The sequence below is a fragment of the Artibeus jamaicensis genome, unplaced genomic scaffold, assembly GCF_021234435.1.
Source record: "Artibeus jamaicensis isolate MK-2021 breed Jamaican fruit bat unplaced genomic scaffold, CSHL_Jam_final scaffold_369, whole genome shotgun sequence".
NCBI lineage: Eukaryota > Metazoa > Chordata > Mammalia > Chiroptera > Phyllostomidae > Artibeus > Artibeus jamaicensis.
This window is the reverse complement of record NW_026522042.1, coordinates 42606814-42623047: the sequence shown is the minus strand read 5'-3', so window position 1 is coordinate 42623047 and position 16234 is coordinate 42606814. Positions and strand designations below refer to the sequence as shown.

At 40.3% G+C, this 16234-nt stretch overlaps 1 long non-coding RNA gene across 1 annotated transcript in view; it reads left to right on the top strand.

Annotated features, from left to right (window-relative positions):
- The first annotated feature begins 4308 nt into the window (after positions 1–4308).
- The window catches only part of LOC119039997 (uncharacterized), a 94696-nt gene continuing 82770 nt past the window's right edge, over positions 4309–16234 (top strand). Inside the window, exons 1-3 of the long non-coding RNA XR_005080767.2 lie at positions 4309–4419; positions 8576–8645; positions 9626–9729. This is a non-coding gene — a long non-coding RNA (uncharacterized LOC119039997). The remainder of the gene's footprint in view (positions 4420–8575; positions 8646–9625; positions 9730–16234) is intronic.

The following is a 16234-nucleotide window of genomic DNA, read 5'->3' as shown; positions in this document are numbered from 1 at the left end:
GTCTACACTGATTTTATTAGTCAGTTCCCCTTAGCTAATATATAACTTAGCTAAAACTTAGGTCATGCTACAGTGATAAACAATCTTCAAATCCTAGTGGCTTCCAATAGCAGGGTTTGTTTCTCACTCACAGCTTACGCTGACTATTGTTCAGCTGTGATTCTGCTCTGTTTGTCTTCATTGCGGGGCCAGGAGGAAGAAGAAGTCCTAAACTGTGATAGTCTTTTTTTTTTACGTCAAAGAGAGAGAAAAAGATATTGCTAATCTACACCAATGGTTCCTATAGCTGCTGCATGAATGTGGATGTGCTACATCCTCTCACACGCTATGGGCCACAGCAAGTCACAGGACCAAGCCTGACAACAGTGGGCTAAGGGTACATTCTCCCATGGGCTTGTTGTAGAAGTATGGCAATGTGTGGCAGTGAATAATTGAAAGTAATCTATAATCATTTAGTAAAAATATTTAACGTTTGTCTATTTTGTTCTAAAATGTTTGTACCATCTGTTTTAATTCCCACAAGAACCTTGGTTTACCGAATGAGACCCTACAAGGTGAAGCGTCTTGTTATAATTAGTAAGTAGCAAGTTAAGATTCATTCCCAAGTATTTGGAAAGCCTACAATGCCCTTTCCGACACTGATGATGATGATGACAACAAATTTACTTACATGTATTGAGTGCATTTTACCAGGCAGGCGCTACCGTGAGCACTTCATTGTCTTATTGCAGAGGATAATGAGCTCTAGCTGCCTTAGGAGATGAACCACAAAATCCCAGTGTTTTAACACAATAAAAGTTTATTTCTCATTTATATCATATTCCGGTGTGGGTTGGGTAACTCTTTAGGGTAGTTCTCTCATTTCAGTAGTGACCTGAAGATCCAGGCTATTTCTGGTTTTTTGTTTGTTTTTTTCTCCCAAACTAGCCCATCTGAAACATGTGACCTTTAAGGCTACCATTGCAAGGTGAGAGAGGCAGAGGAAGGGGTTGAGGGGGAGGCAGGGAAAGATGGAGAGTAGAATATATATATATATAGATAGATAGATAGATAGATTATAGATATGGGCAAACTTGGTAGATGTTTTTAAGGGCTGAGAAGGGGATTGGCTCACATCTTTTCCGCCCATATCTCTTTATCATGAATTAGTCACATGACCTCACCTAGATGCACGAGGGCTGATAAGTAAGCAGAGCATTAGATATTGGGTAAACATTAATGGTCCCTGTCAAAAAATTAGAAACATTAACATCCCCATTTTTATAGATGAGAAAACTGACATGGAGAAAATTTAAGTACTTTTCTGGGCACAGCTGTGGAAGTGAAATAGATGGAGTTTGAACCTAGACTGTAAGGTTTTAGAATCTGTTCTCTTAGCAACTATACTAGATTGACTTTCATCTTTTATCATGATTGGCTAGGTTATGAATATATTGAGTATGCTGTCATCCAGCTACATTTATCCATTTCTTCAAAAACATAATAAAAACATTTAAAAACTAATCAGTTGAAATCTAGACATACTGGAGATATCACGATCATAATCCTGTTAAAATATGCAATGAAGCTAGTACAGCAGGATTAATTATCAGTGATTAATGTTTTTTTTCTCTTGAGAGATTAGCACTTCTGGGCCCGAAAAGGCCACACACACAGGGATAATAAATGTCTCAGAGAAAGTAGAGGGTAGGCTGCCCACCTGCGCTCCTCTGTACTACTCAACCTGTCTTATCATATCTTGGCTCTATGTAAGACTCAAGGGCTGTGGAGAAGTCTCAGGACACATTGGGGTTCAATTTTCCCATTAGCTTGGGTGGGTGAGCTCAGACTGAGAAATTAAGTTGTAGAAAAGCAAGAAATTTAAATTTCTTGAGTCTGTGGACTGAGATGAATAGCCACTACATACAAAAAATACATCTAGAATATTTCCCAGGTTGTGATCAAATTCACTATTCTCATATTTGTAGACTTCTTTTTTCTCTTGTTCTTGAAAATGGGACTGGCTGTCTCCAGCACTTCCCCTGAGGATCTCTGTGGTTCCTCATTAATTACTGACCATGATTCAGTCATTCCATCTGCAGATTTTCACCAAAGAAATATGTGATATGTCAGAGCCAGGTCCATAACTGATACTGAATACCTAGGTAGAATGTCATGAGCTCTTTATTTACCTTGGATTTTAATTTCCTCTTTGTCACATTTACCACACCATTTCAAGAAGATCTTTTTTGACTAAGAAGCTGGAAGCAAAATTGGAGCCTAAGAGGCAGGGGTTCTGACTGTCCTCCATTGCCTAGCAAGACTCTCATCCTTAGCCTAAGGAGCACTCATTCTGGAAGTTAGCTATGAGCCTGCCTGCCCAAAGTATTGTGGAGCCAGCTTGAAAGTACTTCTTTACTTGAAGATTTGAGGTTGCTCCAGGGATAGAATCACCAGGAAAAAACAGTGATAAATGAGAGTGGAGGCCAAGAAGTTGGACTAAGGAGAACGAGCCAGTTATCAAAGGGAGGGCCAATTTTGAGCACAGCCCAGCATGTGTCACTATCGCTGTCCTCTGGCCTAGCCATCATGAAATCATGCCTGTACCCATGGTGAGCAGGCTGTTACAAAAGCAAGTAAAGCTGAAAGGGCCACTTATTAGCAGTTTTTGTGGGACTTTGGAAGTACAAGCTGTGAGGAGCAGTGGTGTCGGTAGTAGGGATGTTGACAGATGTCATCAACATCCCTACTATCATAGCTTTTGCTGTCATAAGTAGCTGCCACATTGGGTGCTGACCTTTATATGAGAATTTGCCACAATGAGTCAGGGTAGGAAAAAAGAAAAATGGCAATTACACAATGAAACCTGGAAAACTTGGTATTATCTTTACCCTTTGGGGTTTCAAAGCCATGTAGAAGGAATGTTGTGGAGTGTGTGTGACTCTGTGTACCTGTCGAGAAGTTAGAAGTCCTGCAGGATGAGTAGTGTTGAAGCCAGAGAAGTAGTATTTTGTGTCCATAATTTATCCTATTGTTATTCCCATGTTTGCATGTGCCAGAAAATACAAGTTATATTAGTTTTACACCATTTGCCCTAAATAACACTTATGACTTTCTTGGTTCTTCTTGGTGTAAATGTAAGGAAAATCATCCTTTTCCTTGTTCCTCCATACTTGCAAGCATTAACTCACTTGGGTTTCCACTTCCCAACCTCGGGTTTCAGCCTAGTTATCAGGCCTTCACAGTCGTCTTTGACTGTTTGCTCTTCTCTTCATCTTTTGAATTATTTTTAAAGGCCTCTTCTCTTTGCATTTATATTATCCTTGGTAGGTATATTTTCTGTATTTCTTTTCCCCTTTAGGCTGGAACTTCCCTTTCTTGCTCTGTCTGTCTTTTTAAAGAATCAACTTTTAAAAGGTTTTCCTCTGAATATAAAAGTACTAACCTTACACTGGAGGAAATCCAAAAGTAGAATCATCAATCAGAAAAAATTACCATAACTTTATGACCTAGAGATAATTAGTGTTAGTACTTTGTTTAGTGTCTTGCCACCAATTTTCTATGTATATCTATATATACATTATATGTATGTATGTGTGTGTTTGCGTAGGTATGTATGTAAATATATATCTATAGTTACAAAATTGGGATTATACTGCACATGATTTTTGTAACTTTTCCACCTATCCCTATGATTCTTTTCCTATGTCATTTATTCTTCCCAAACATCATTCTTTTTTTTAAAAAAATATTTATTTATTTTTCGAGAGAGGGGAAGGGCAGGAGAAAGAATAGGAGAGAAATGTCAATGTATGGTTGCTTCTCATGCGTCCCCTGCTGGGAACTAGCCTGCAACCCAGGCATGTGCCCTGAATGGTAATCGAACCGCGATACTCTGGTTCGCAGGCCCGCACTCAATCCACTGAGCTACGCCAGCCAGGGCCCAAACATCATTCTTAATGACCACAACATATTTTAAAGCTTCTGACTCATCTTGCTAATTCACTTTCCAAAAAGGAGATGACAATTCACACACTCACCAGTAGCATTTAAGAGCATACTTGCTGGTTTCCCTGTATTCTTATTAACACAACAATTTATAAAATTTTTGCCAGTTGTCCAGGTAAGAAATGGAATCTTATTGTTATAATCTGCATTCCTTTGATTGCTAATAAGATCAAACAATTTTAATGTTTATGGCTATTTGTATTTTTTTCATGAGTTGCATGTTTGTGCCTTTTCATGTATTTTTAATGCTCTTGTTGGAATTTCATTTTTCAGACATTTTCTAATCCTCTTGCTCTTGTTTCTCTATTAAGAATCTCAGACGATGTGGTCCTGCCAATATCTTATCTGAGATTTGGAACTCAGCCTTCCTGAAGCCTATGACACATATCTGAGTGTACCAAGCCATTACTTCCCTGACCATCACACAGTGAAGTGAGTTTCATTTGTCTCTGATACCTGACTGATTAGGTATTATTGACTATATCTAAGTGTCTTACCCTCACCCTATTAATCTCACAGTTGGCCTAGGATTGCTCCAGTGATGCTAGAAAACTGAAAAGGAAAAAGGGGTTTGGATGCAAGGTAGTAAGCTACATGTCAGTGAGGCACAGGAGAGGGGATAATTTATTAGTGGTGTGTGGGCTCATGTAAAGAGTTCTCTGGATGTATTTGCAGAAACTCAGCAGGGACAGGCCTTTGCTAAGTTGAAAGTGGTGTCACACTCCAGGGACTTTGGATCAAAGACCAGGATCTTATTCAAGAAGGGAGGACAGAGATAAAATTTGGAGCTTAGATTGTGATGAAAAGTTGGTCAAGGAAGTATGTCAGAAAAAGAACAGGATACAAATCCTGAGGCAGTTAGAAACAGGGCACCTTGGGAGACTATTTCTCTAAGCAGTCAGGAATGTGTAAAAAAGAAAGTTCTTCCCATCAAAGATAGGAAGCCAAGGTCACTGATGTTGAAGAGGCAATGGTGGGGGTGAGGCTGAATATGAGAGGGCGACACCACAGGGTCAAAAGTGGGCTGGAATTGTGGGGAGTGAGGACTAAGAACAAGCACCTCCTTTTGAATTCCTATCCACTTCCCAATGTCGTGGACTCCCTCCTCCATGTTTACTCACTTCTCACCCTTTTAGTACATCCTCTGAACCTAATTTTATTTTCAATGAACTTTTCTTTTTTTTTTTAACTTTTTTTTATTGATTATGCCATTACATGTGCTCTATTCCCCTCCACCCTGCATACCCCTCCCCCACCATTTCCCCCTTTAGTTCATGAACACGTGTCTCAAATTCTTTAGATTCTGTATTTCCCCTGCTATTCTTACCCTCCCCCCTATCTATTTTCTATCTACTGTCTATGCTACTTATTTTTGGTACCTTCTCCCCCCTTTCCCTCCTCCCACTCCCCTGTTGCTAACCCTCCATGAGATCTTCATTTCTATGGTTCTGCTCCTGATCTAGCTGTCCTCTTAGTTTGCTTTTGTTTTAGGTGTGGTTCTTACTAACTGTGAGTTTGCTGTCCTTTCACTGTTCATCTTTTTTATCTTCTTTTTCTTAGGTAAGTCCCTTTAACATTTCATATAATAAGGGCTTGGTGATGATGAACTCCTTGAATTTGGTCTTATCTGAGAAGCACTTTATCTGTCCTTCCATTCTAAATGAAAGTTTTGCTGGGTAGAGCAATCTTGGTTGTAGATCTTTGGTTTTCATGACTTGGAATACCTCTTTCCAGCCCCTTCTTGCCTGTAAGGTCTCTTTTGAGAAATCAGCTGACAGTCTGATGGGAACTCCTTTGTAGGTGACTGTCCCCTTAGCTCTTGCTGCCTCTAGGGTTCTCTCCTTCATTTTAACTTTGGCTAATGTAATTATGATGTGCCTTGGTGTGTTCCTTCTTGGGTCCAACTTCTTTGGGACTCTCTGAGCTTCCTGGATTTCTTGGAAGTCTATTTCCTTTGCCATCTTGGGGAAATTCTCCTTTATTATTTGTTCAAATAAGTTTTCCACTGGTGGCTGTTCCTTTCCCCCCTTCTGGTACCCCTATAATTCGAATGTTGGAACGTTTAAAGATGTCCTGGAGGTTCCTAAGCTTCTCCTCATTTTTCTGAATTCTTATTTCTTCATTCCTTTCTGTTTGATCATTTTTTTCTTCCTTCTGGTCCACTCCCTTGATTTGAGTCCCAATTTTCTTTCCATTACTATTGGTATTCTTTGTATCACCATTCATTTCAATTAGTTTAGCTTCCATATGTTTCTCTAATTTGTGACTAAAGTCCACCAGTTCTGTAAGGATCCTGATAACCAGTGTTTTGAACTGTGCATCTGAAAGACTGGCTATTTCTTCATCACTTAGGTCTATCGGTTCTGGGGCTCTGAGTTGTCCTAGAGCCATTTTTGGTCTATTCGTGCTGTTAAGTGAGCGGAGCGAAGCCTTAGTTGTTTACCAGGACGGGGTGACCCAGGTCGCTGGTTTGTGATGCTGTGTGTGGGGGCGGGGTCAGAGAGGGAGCAATGGCGTTCCTCTCCGCTAGCCCAGCGCATTCAGTCACTCACACGCCTCGGGTTTGCTTATCCGATCCTAATTGTGCGAGTCTGCTGCACCGCGCGGTTTTCCCTTCTCACTGGCTTCTCCGCACGTAAATGCGCGCAACCGACCGACCGCCGCGCCTCTTCCCTGTGCGCTCCAGCAGCCAGCTCGCTCGCGATCAGCGCCCTCGGTTGCCGCCTGCGCGCACCGCACACCGCCCCGGGAATTTTTTCTTGCTAACCTGCTCCGCTGCTGGCCTCGCTCCTCGTACCGGTCCAGCTGAGTATCTAGTTGTCCTTTGGACTCCGTATTGTCGGTTTTTCGTGTGGCTTGGTTGTGACTGCTGTTAAAAATAGTTGTTCTTAGATTTGGTTGTGCACAGAGGCGAGGTCGTTCCTCCACCTACGTCTCCATCTTGGCGGAAGTCCTCTTCAATGAACTTTTCTGTGTACTGAACTTCTTATAGAACATTCTCTTCATCTCTTGCTTTAACTGAAATTTATTGCTTCCCAGGACCTGCTTTGCCAGTGGCCCTTTTGAGGAAAGGAAGGCCATTCCTTTATAAGCCATGTATCACTGGGCCAAGGGAGGTGTTTGTATTGCTTCATGTCCCATTAAACCATTTCTTTTGGATCCTCATACAAAAGTCTCTTTTCCTTTGAAATTTATGTGATCTAGCTATGCCATTTGCCCCATATAATGTCATAAATATTGGCTTACCCAACATTTATGAGGGCTTTGGAACTTAGCTTATAGGTTTATTTTTCACTTCACTTTTTGATTGACCTTAATTTTTATGTAACATTTCCACCTACAATTATTTAGCTTCCTTTACTCCTGTGACCTTCACCTCTACCCTGCGTAAATCACCCATTGTCTTCTCTACTTCTGTCACCAGGATACTGAAAGCTGCTGGAGAAACTGCACAACTTTGTCCCTTGGTTCCACTAATGGTTGATAGTCTGACCTTGACTTCAGTTCAGCTCATCAATCCTTTCATTGCCCCTGGTCAGCCTTCTTTCATCATACCATGATAGATATTCTTAGTCTTCTGATCTTCTCAAGCTGTCAATTATAATCCCACCACCTTCTTTTTAAACAGATGCCATTTCTTTCTATCTCTTAGGGGAAAGTGAGGTTATTAGTTGTAACCTTACTAATTTCTCTCCTTCCCTCCTCACCTGCAAACTCATCTGCCTCTGACTTCCCTCTATTCTTCACTCTAGTATCTAAGTGAAGTGTTCCTCTCTTGCTTTAATGTAATTCTTCCCTCTGTGCTTTATTGCACATATTCCCCGGGAGCCTGTTCATACATCATTCTCAGTCTATTCTGTATCTTCTTTCTTCCTCCACTGATTCTTTCACTTGGGACATTAGTAAGTACCTGTCTCTGCCTTCTTAAAAATCTCTGTCTGAATACTGCACTATCTTTCTTCCCAGGCAAACTTCTTCAAAGTGTTATCCCTCTGCTGACTTCCTCATTCCTCTTTTCTTCTCAAATCCTAGCAATCTGTTTTCCTACCACAGTACTCAATAAAAGCATTCCTTACAGAGATTACCAGGGATCCAGTTATGAAACTCAGTAGGTACTTTTTGGATTTATATTTTATGCTTTCATTTTTGTATTTGACACTGTTGATCATTCCTTGTTCTTGACATTTTTTTTACTTTAGTTTCCATCATGTCATTCTCTCAGCATTCCTTGTTCTTTCTGGGTCATTATCATCTATTACTCTCTACTCTGAGGAACATTCTTTCTGATGTTCTCAGAGGTCTGTGCTTGTTCTTTTGCTATCCTGCCCACTTTATATTCAAGCTTCTGGTATCACTTACATGTTTTTTACTCTAGACCTCTACTTGAGTTTGAGACTAGAACATCCAGCTGCCCATGGGAAAACTCCACTTCATGACCCTATAAAGCTCAAACTGGAAATGGTGCTTAATGACTGTTTTATGAATTAATGTCCAAAACTCAATTAGTCATTTCTCTCTGTTTCCAAATCTGTTTTGTTTCCTGTTGATTAGTTTTTATGTGCCTAAAATGACTATATATTTCTTACAGCATATGGAAGTAAGACTTTCTATCCCTGAAAAAGGCACGCTCTGTTTTACTGAAGGAAGAAGAGGAAAAGGTGAGATGAGATGCCTGCAAGCTATAGTTTTGGTTATCCTACATAGCTATGTCCCGTTTTGCTTTCATCAAATGGAAACAGTCCTGTCTTTGCTGTTGTTTACACCCTCGTCTACATTGTGGAGGTGTGAGAAGCTTAGTTTACTTGTCCTGAGCAGCTGTCCTCATTCCTGTAATCCAGTGCTTCTCAAACATTGATTAGCATATAAGATACTCATCTGAGAAAGGATTTTTTTCACTTATTTTTGTTTTTTTCCAGAGTATTTAAAAAAATCTTTTAAAATTTATTTTTAGAGAGAAGGGAGGGGAGAGAGAAAGAGAGGGAGAGAAACATCAATGTGTGGTTGCCTCTCATGTGCCACCCATCTGGCTTGTAACCCAGGCATATGCCCTGACTGGGAATCGAACCAGTGACTCTTTGGTTTGCAGACCGGCACTCAATCCACTGAGCTACACCAGCTAGGGCCATTTTTTTTTCAGAGTATTAGACCCTATCCATGATATTCTAGGACTAGGGTGGGGCTGAGAAATCTGTACTTTCAGAGGCTTTCAAGGTGTTTGTGTTAAATGTGGTTCACAGACCACATTTTGAGAAACACTGTTGTAGTATTTTGAAACTGCCAATTGTTGTCTGCCATTTTCTTTAACTGTTAAAGATCTCTGTCACTGCAAGAACCATTTAATTGAGATATCAATATATTTGAGGGCTTGATTCTTTAATATTTGAATGCATAAATCCTACTGGTAACAATATTTACATCTATCGAAAATAGCATTCCATTTATGAGCTGTGTTTTTTTCTATAGAATACTCAGCTCGACTCCTTTGTAGGTGGAATTATTACAGATTTTGAATAAACTGACTTTTAAAGACAAAGCCATAGTTTTTAACTTGTTAGCTGGGAGAATGGAGCAATTTTTTTGGACTGAATATGCTGTTTGGATTTTGAGTGCAAACTGTTGTCTTCCCATTCCATTGCAGAAGAACAAAACAAAGACGGAAGCTTTTCCTTGCTGAGCGTTTTCAGCCTAGGCTTCAAAGGCATCTTCCTCAGAACATGCATAGGATCAGCTAATCAAGAACAGGTACTTGCTTATTCTGTGATTTTATCTTCTAAGGCCAGTGCTACCTATTACTGGTATCCTGGCCAAGACATTGTTTATATCTCTCTCCCTGCAGAGCTTTGTGTCTAAAAGGTTTTCCCCGCTTGCTAACAGTAGAACTTACATCTAAAAACAGAGGAATTATTCACAACTTACCTTGTATTTTTGTGGACTTTATAGCCAGGAACTTTATAAATGCTGAGTAGCTCAATATTAACAACAGCATTAAGGCAAGCTAATGCTTATAAACTTTACATAACCTCTAAAATGGCAGCGCAGTGAACCATTAATCAGCCTCTTAGGTTTCAACGTTTTTTTTTTCAGTTGCTTCTGTTTCCTTCTTAAAATGTAATAAGACTTTCCATGTGACTCCTTCTTATGATTTTGGTGAAATTCAAGCGATAACTAGTCTCTTTTGCTATTTGTTAATCATGAATACTTCTGAGCTTCAACTGGGATGTTTTGAAGTGTTGCTGCCTGGCTCAAGAATATCTTCTGTCTTCCAATTCTAGCAAAGCCCTTTAAAGGGTTGGTAGGAGGGGACTGCGAGGGATAAATGTGCTGTTGAATAGATTAGTGATATTTCCCATTCATTATAGGATTTCCCATTAGCCATGTTTCAGGCAATGTAGAATTGAAAGGTCGAACGTGATTGTTGTTTGAGCATGCAATTAAGAGTCAGGCAGGAGTTGCATGTATGTAACTCCAGTCAAGGGAATTCTTTGCCCTAAAATAGTCCAGTGGTTGAGGGAAAAGAGTTTGGAATCAGAAATGGGATGGGTTCCTATCTTGGTTCTACCACTTATTAGCTAGGTACCATTGAGCACGTGATTGAACTGCTTTGAGACTCCATAAAGTAGGCTTAGCAATTCTCACAACCACTCTTTGAGTGAGAAATCATTAGTGTCCTTTGGCAAAGCATTGTTGTGAAAGCCAACAGCAGCTAGCCTGTTGTTGGTAACACTCTTTTATGTACTTATTCATTCAAGGAATTTTTATGAGCCAGCTAGGGGCTAGAGACAGAGTGGTGAGCATGAAAAATAAAATCATTAACCTTGTGGAGCTTACTTTCTATTTGGGGGTGAGACAGACAACAAACTAATAGTCAAGGTCATTATAAATTATGATTCATGTTACCAAGGAATGAAGCAAACTGGTATGATTGAGAGTACCGGTGTGTGTGTGGGGTGTGTCAATTAAAATTGGTTGGCAACATCTGAGCTAGGAACTAAGGCTGAGAGTATCTGGGGATGAGCCCATCCGATAGAGGGCACCCTGTGCTAAGTGCTTTAAGGCAATCTCCTATTTTCACAGAACCCCCTTGAGGAACAATAAATTAGCATCCATACTTTTTAAAATAAGGAAGTTTTAGAAAATTGAATACATTGCCCAGGGTCACACAAGTAATATCAGGTCATCAGGGCTGGCATTAAAAGTCCAAAGCCCGTGTTTGTGACCATGACATTCCAGGAATGATACATTTTAGGGGAAAGAAGGAAGCTTAGAGACCACTAGTTCATGCAGTAATTTTATAAATAATGAAAGACAGGCTGGGAGAGCACATATGACTTGTTCAAAGTGGTGAGCATATGACCAGAAACCTGGGCCCCTGCTCTTGAGTCTAGACTTTGCTCCCCACTCTCCACTGACGAATGGGTTTGCAAGTAGAGGTCTTAGTGACCCAGCCAGTTTCTCCAGTTGATTCTAGTTTTTGATAAAGATAACCATTGGCTGATTTTGGGACTCCTAAAGTATACACGGTTTATTGAAAGCTCGATTGATTTGATAGGTGTTGTTTTAATATACCTTGTTATTTTTGTTTTCTTTAAATGTCTACATGCACATTATAAAAAAAGAAATTGAGTCAGCATATAAAAGAGCATTAAAGAAATTCCTTTCCTTCTAGAGATATCTCCCCATTCCCTACCTTCATTTTTTTCTCCCTAAAGGCAACCATTGTTAGTGCTTTGTGTATATCTTTGTAGAAATATTCTGTAAGTATGCAAGCTTATGTACATACAGGGTCCAGCAGAAGTAACGCCTGCTTGAGTGTGGTTGGTAGGTAATAATATGGGAGTAATAATTTATAGTTTTAATTTGAACATTTCACCTTAAATGTCATATAGTGTGCTTGAGTGTGATATTGTTATATTACAGAATTACATGCTTATGATTTTGTAATAAAAGAGTTGCTAATAAAAAAGGAGTGTTATTTGCTCCAGACCTTGTATATATCCTTTTACATAAAACATAATACAGCATATTGTACACAATATGTACACTTTGCTTCTTTCACTTAACATTAGATATTAAAGCTCTTTTCTTGTCACCAATATAGAGCTAACTCATTCTTTTTTTTTAAACTCATTCTTTTTAATAGTATTCCTTGTATGAAAAAAATTAAATATATATATCCCATCCCAATCAATCAATATTTAGGTAGTTTCCAGTATTGTGACTGTAACATGTTGCTGCACTGAACATCTTTGGGGAGATATTTTGTGCACACGTGGTAATCTATCTCTAAGATGTATTTGTAGCAGAATGGCTACATCAAGTGGTATGCAGATTTTAAGTTTTGATAGATGAAAGCTCAACAACTGTGTAAGAGTATCATCTTCAAAGTGGATGGTTGATGAGTGGTTTCTTTACCTGGGAAGCTTTTAAGGAAGCCTTCAGATTTCTCTGCTCTGGGCACTCTCCCATCCCCGCATGTTTACACCAGAGGCTGGGGAGACCCATACTCCAGGGAGCACCTGAACTCCCTCCTGGTAGGTCCTCTGTGTTTGGTTTACAGCAGGGCTATCCAACCTTTCGGTGTCTTTAGGCCACACTGGAAAAAAAGAGCTGTCTTGGGCCACACATTAAATGCATTGCAACACATAATTACACACAAAAATCTCATAATGTTTTAAGTAAATTTACGATCTTGTTTTGGGCCACATTCACAGCCATCCTGGGCCTCATGCAGCCCGCGGGCTGTGGGTTGGATACCCCTCGTAGAGCCTTCCTGTGCCCCCCTCTCTGAATCCTATTTTACCTGGCCCCTGTTCCTGAACAGGTATTTCTCTGGATTATATCTCGGGAAGCATAGCTTCAGGCAACTGCCCTGTCCTTTGGGGCCTTGCTGGGCCTTGGTCTAGGGAGTGTGAGAAGGAGGAAGAGGGGACAGGGATTAAATGTCAACTTTCTTGCTTCTGTTCTCACACCTATCTTTTCTGGGTTTGTTTTCTTTAGATTTTGAACTTTAAAGGAGGCTTTGGACCTCCAATTCCTCAACCATTTTAATCTCTTCATCAGTGGGATCTTCAGGGTCAGCTGCTTCTTTCACTACTGCCCAGCTTGCTTCTTGGCTTTGTGCCATTCGAACCCGTAGGAAACTAGAGCTGAAAAGATTGGAGGGAGCATGGCATCCAGCGACTTCCACGGTTTCCCCTCTGGGGACAGACGCTCTCCCATGGTAGTGCCGCAGGGGTTTCTGAGGTGGACTGAGAGTCATGACCCACAGTGGGCAGTGTGGTAGTCAAGCTCTGGGCACTTAGTTTTGTTTCAACCAAAAAGATTTCAATACAGTTTATATTATTGCACATTTTTGCAATATTTTGTTTTAAAAGGGACTCTGCTGCCTAATAAAAAATATTTTCAAAATCCCTGGCCCGGTAGCTCAGTTGGTAAGAGTGTTCTTCTGACATATCAAGTTTGCAGATTTTATCTCTGATCAGGGTACATATGCTAAGTGACCAATGAATACATAAATAAGCGGAGCAACAAATTGATCCCTCTCTCTTTGTCTCCCTCCCTCTCCCTTTTTCTTTCTCTCTAAAAAATCAGTAAAATGGGTCTACCAGAATTTTTTTAAAAGTTAAAAAACACCTACCAGTTTAGTCAAAGTTTCTCTTTTAGATGTAAGGAAGCTGGTCTAGAAAGGAAAGTTGACTCATCCAAGATCATTCAGATATTTCAATAATGAAGGAGGGATTTAAACTTTGCAGACTTCTAGTTCAGTGCCCCTTCTGCTGTAGACCATGAACCTAATAAGCACTTGTCATGGAAGCGTAGAGCCAGCCCCTCAAAAATCACATAGGGGTGGAGAGGCCTCAGTCTCTAGCTTAAACTCAAACCAAACCTTTGTTGAAATTTCTTTGCTTTTTAAAAGAAATAATTTTCACTTTTACACTGAACCCATCTGGGAATAAATGTGTTGAAAGACTCTCAGAAAAGCTGTTCTCACTGTACACATTTCTTCCCATCTAGAAATTCCAGAAGGACTTGCCATAAAGTGCATCTCGGGAGAAAACTGTTAAGATATATTTTCAGGCTGTATTCAGCTGACTTTACCCATCTCGCCTCCAGAGAGCTTGGAGAAGAGTGAGAAGCATTTAGGTCTGTTCCAGAGCTTACTTCAGATCTGTTTGAGACATTGAACTCACTAATAGGGAGGGATTCTTTTCGGCATTTTAGTCCAAAAAATCACCATTATCGAGTTTGTTTGTTTGTTTGTCCCAACAAATGATGCTCACCTGCTGGCCTCTAGTACCACAAGACCAGGCCATTTCCAAATCACACAATAGGGAGCACAGGCAAGAAGTATAAAGAAAGCAAAGACACAAGAGGCAACAACATACATGTGAAAAACACAAGGAAAATATAGACACAAGAGGCATTAACATGTATTTCTCAAACATGTATTTCTGAGTTCAAACAAACACAACTGAGAAATGGTTTGGAAATGGAAACACAAATTCTGGATAATAGAAGTGTCAGTCTAGGGGTTGTATCGACATCAATTCCCTCTGTATAATAATAGCCATGGCTGAAGGTAGAGCTTCTTTTAATAGTTGAGATTTTTCCTTTGCATTTCTTCATTCTCTCTTAGTAATAGCCACTTGAACTATCTTAAAAAGAGAAGTCCCTCTTTGTGGTGTTTGGTTATACCTTTCAAATGCTCGTGGGTATTTATTTCCTCCTTCCAACATCATTTAGTCAAGTTCTGCATATTTAATTATTTTACTTTTCCCCATAAGTGAATGTTTCTGGCCTTTCGATCCTCCCCTGTCCATTCGGGAACAAGCTTCACTGAGCTATTGATGGGTTCAGACCTCCTTCCCTCCCAGTGATGGGGGAGTGGGGGCAGGTACTTAGTACGCTGCTTATCCCAGTACAAGTGCACAGATTTTCTTACTGCACGATGCAGAGGAAGCTGTGGTTTTGAAAGTTATTTGGATGGGGTAACGAAAAATTTGCATGGGGAAGCAAGGAGCGACAGAAAGTTATATCAAAGGCTTGGCTCCTCATATGGGCCCTTCTGGAATTTCCTTGCCTTGGAATCCCTCCCTATTCCAAGTAGGACTGGATAAATAGATCTTGAAAATCACAGAGCCCATGCTTGTTTACCCTGGCTGCTTTCATTTGATCCCTTGGATACTGGAAGCACGGTGGGATTTGGTTTGGGTCGCTCTTGGAGCGTGGTTTGATCTTCCTCCTTCATGAGAGCACCAGGACTAATGAATCCATTCTGCTGAAGGCATTCAAAGTCCAGTGCAAATGTACACAATGATGATTCTTGTTTGGGTATCAGTCATTCCAGTGTGTGTGTTTGCATGAACACCCACACTTCTCTGTTATTGCCGTAGCTGTATTAAGTGTGCTTATGGAAACACACTGCTTATCATGGGAACTGGTGGTGCACAGATATGGGGGCTGTAATTCAGAAACTCGTTCTGGGGTATTGGATTAGATTATAAATGCAGCTTTGCTATATATTAGAATAGAGGATTTACCACGAGTGAACACACCTTGTTGTTGAAAGAGCTGATGTGCACAGACGAATGATGCTCATTGTGGAAAGAGCAGTGGGAACACTTTGCTTGGGTCTCTGGGCTGAGTTGCTGCAGCAAGTTCTCAGTGTTCTGATGAGAGAGGAGAGTGAGACTCTAGTTTCTTTCTACTGTCAAGTGTCACTGGGTAGCAAGGATAGATTAAAGTTAAAAGAGTAGAGGAAAGAGGACAGAGGCAAGTAAATGAAGATGCAGGAACCCCAATCTCTTATCAACCAGAGATAACTTCCTTTAACTCCAGAGGATTTTTCCATCAGGAGTGTTTCCTGTGTTTTCTCTGGTCTTGTTCTTGGGATTAACTTGAGGCCAGATCTCTTTAAGGAAGAATCAGAAGAACCCCTGGGCCCCTGTGGACTTTTCTGCCAAACTGTCTAATGTGACAAGAGTATGTTTAGTCAATATAGCCTTGGTTTCCTCATTGTATTCATTGATTTCATAAACCTCTGTGCAAGTCTGTATGTATATGCTCTCTGTAACTGCTATATAGCCAATGTGCCTATTTCTTCTCTTTAGCTGTAGTTTCAGTCTTTCACTCACTCACTCACTTATTCTTTCATCTAGTCATTCATTCAACATTTATTGGACATCTAATATGTGCCTGAGATAGATTTCAGCAAAGGCAAGTGTGAGCCATAGGCCAGTCCTTATCC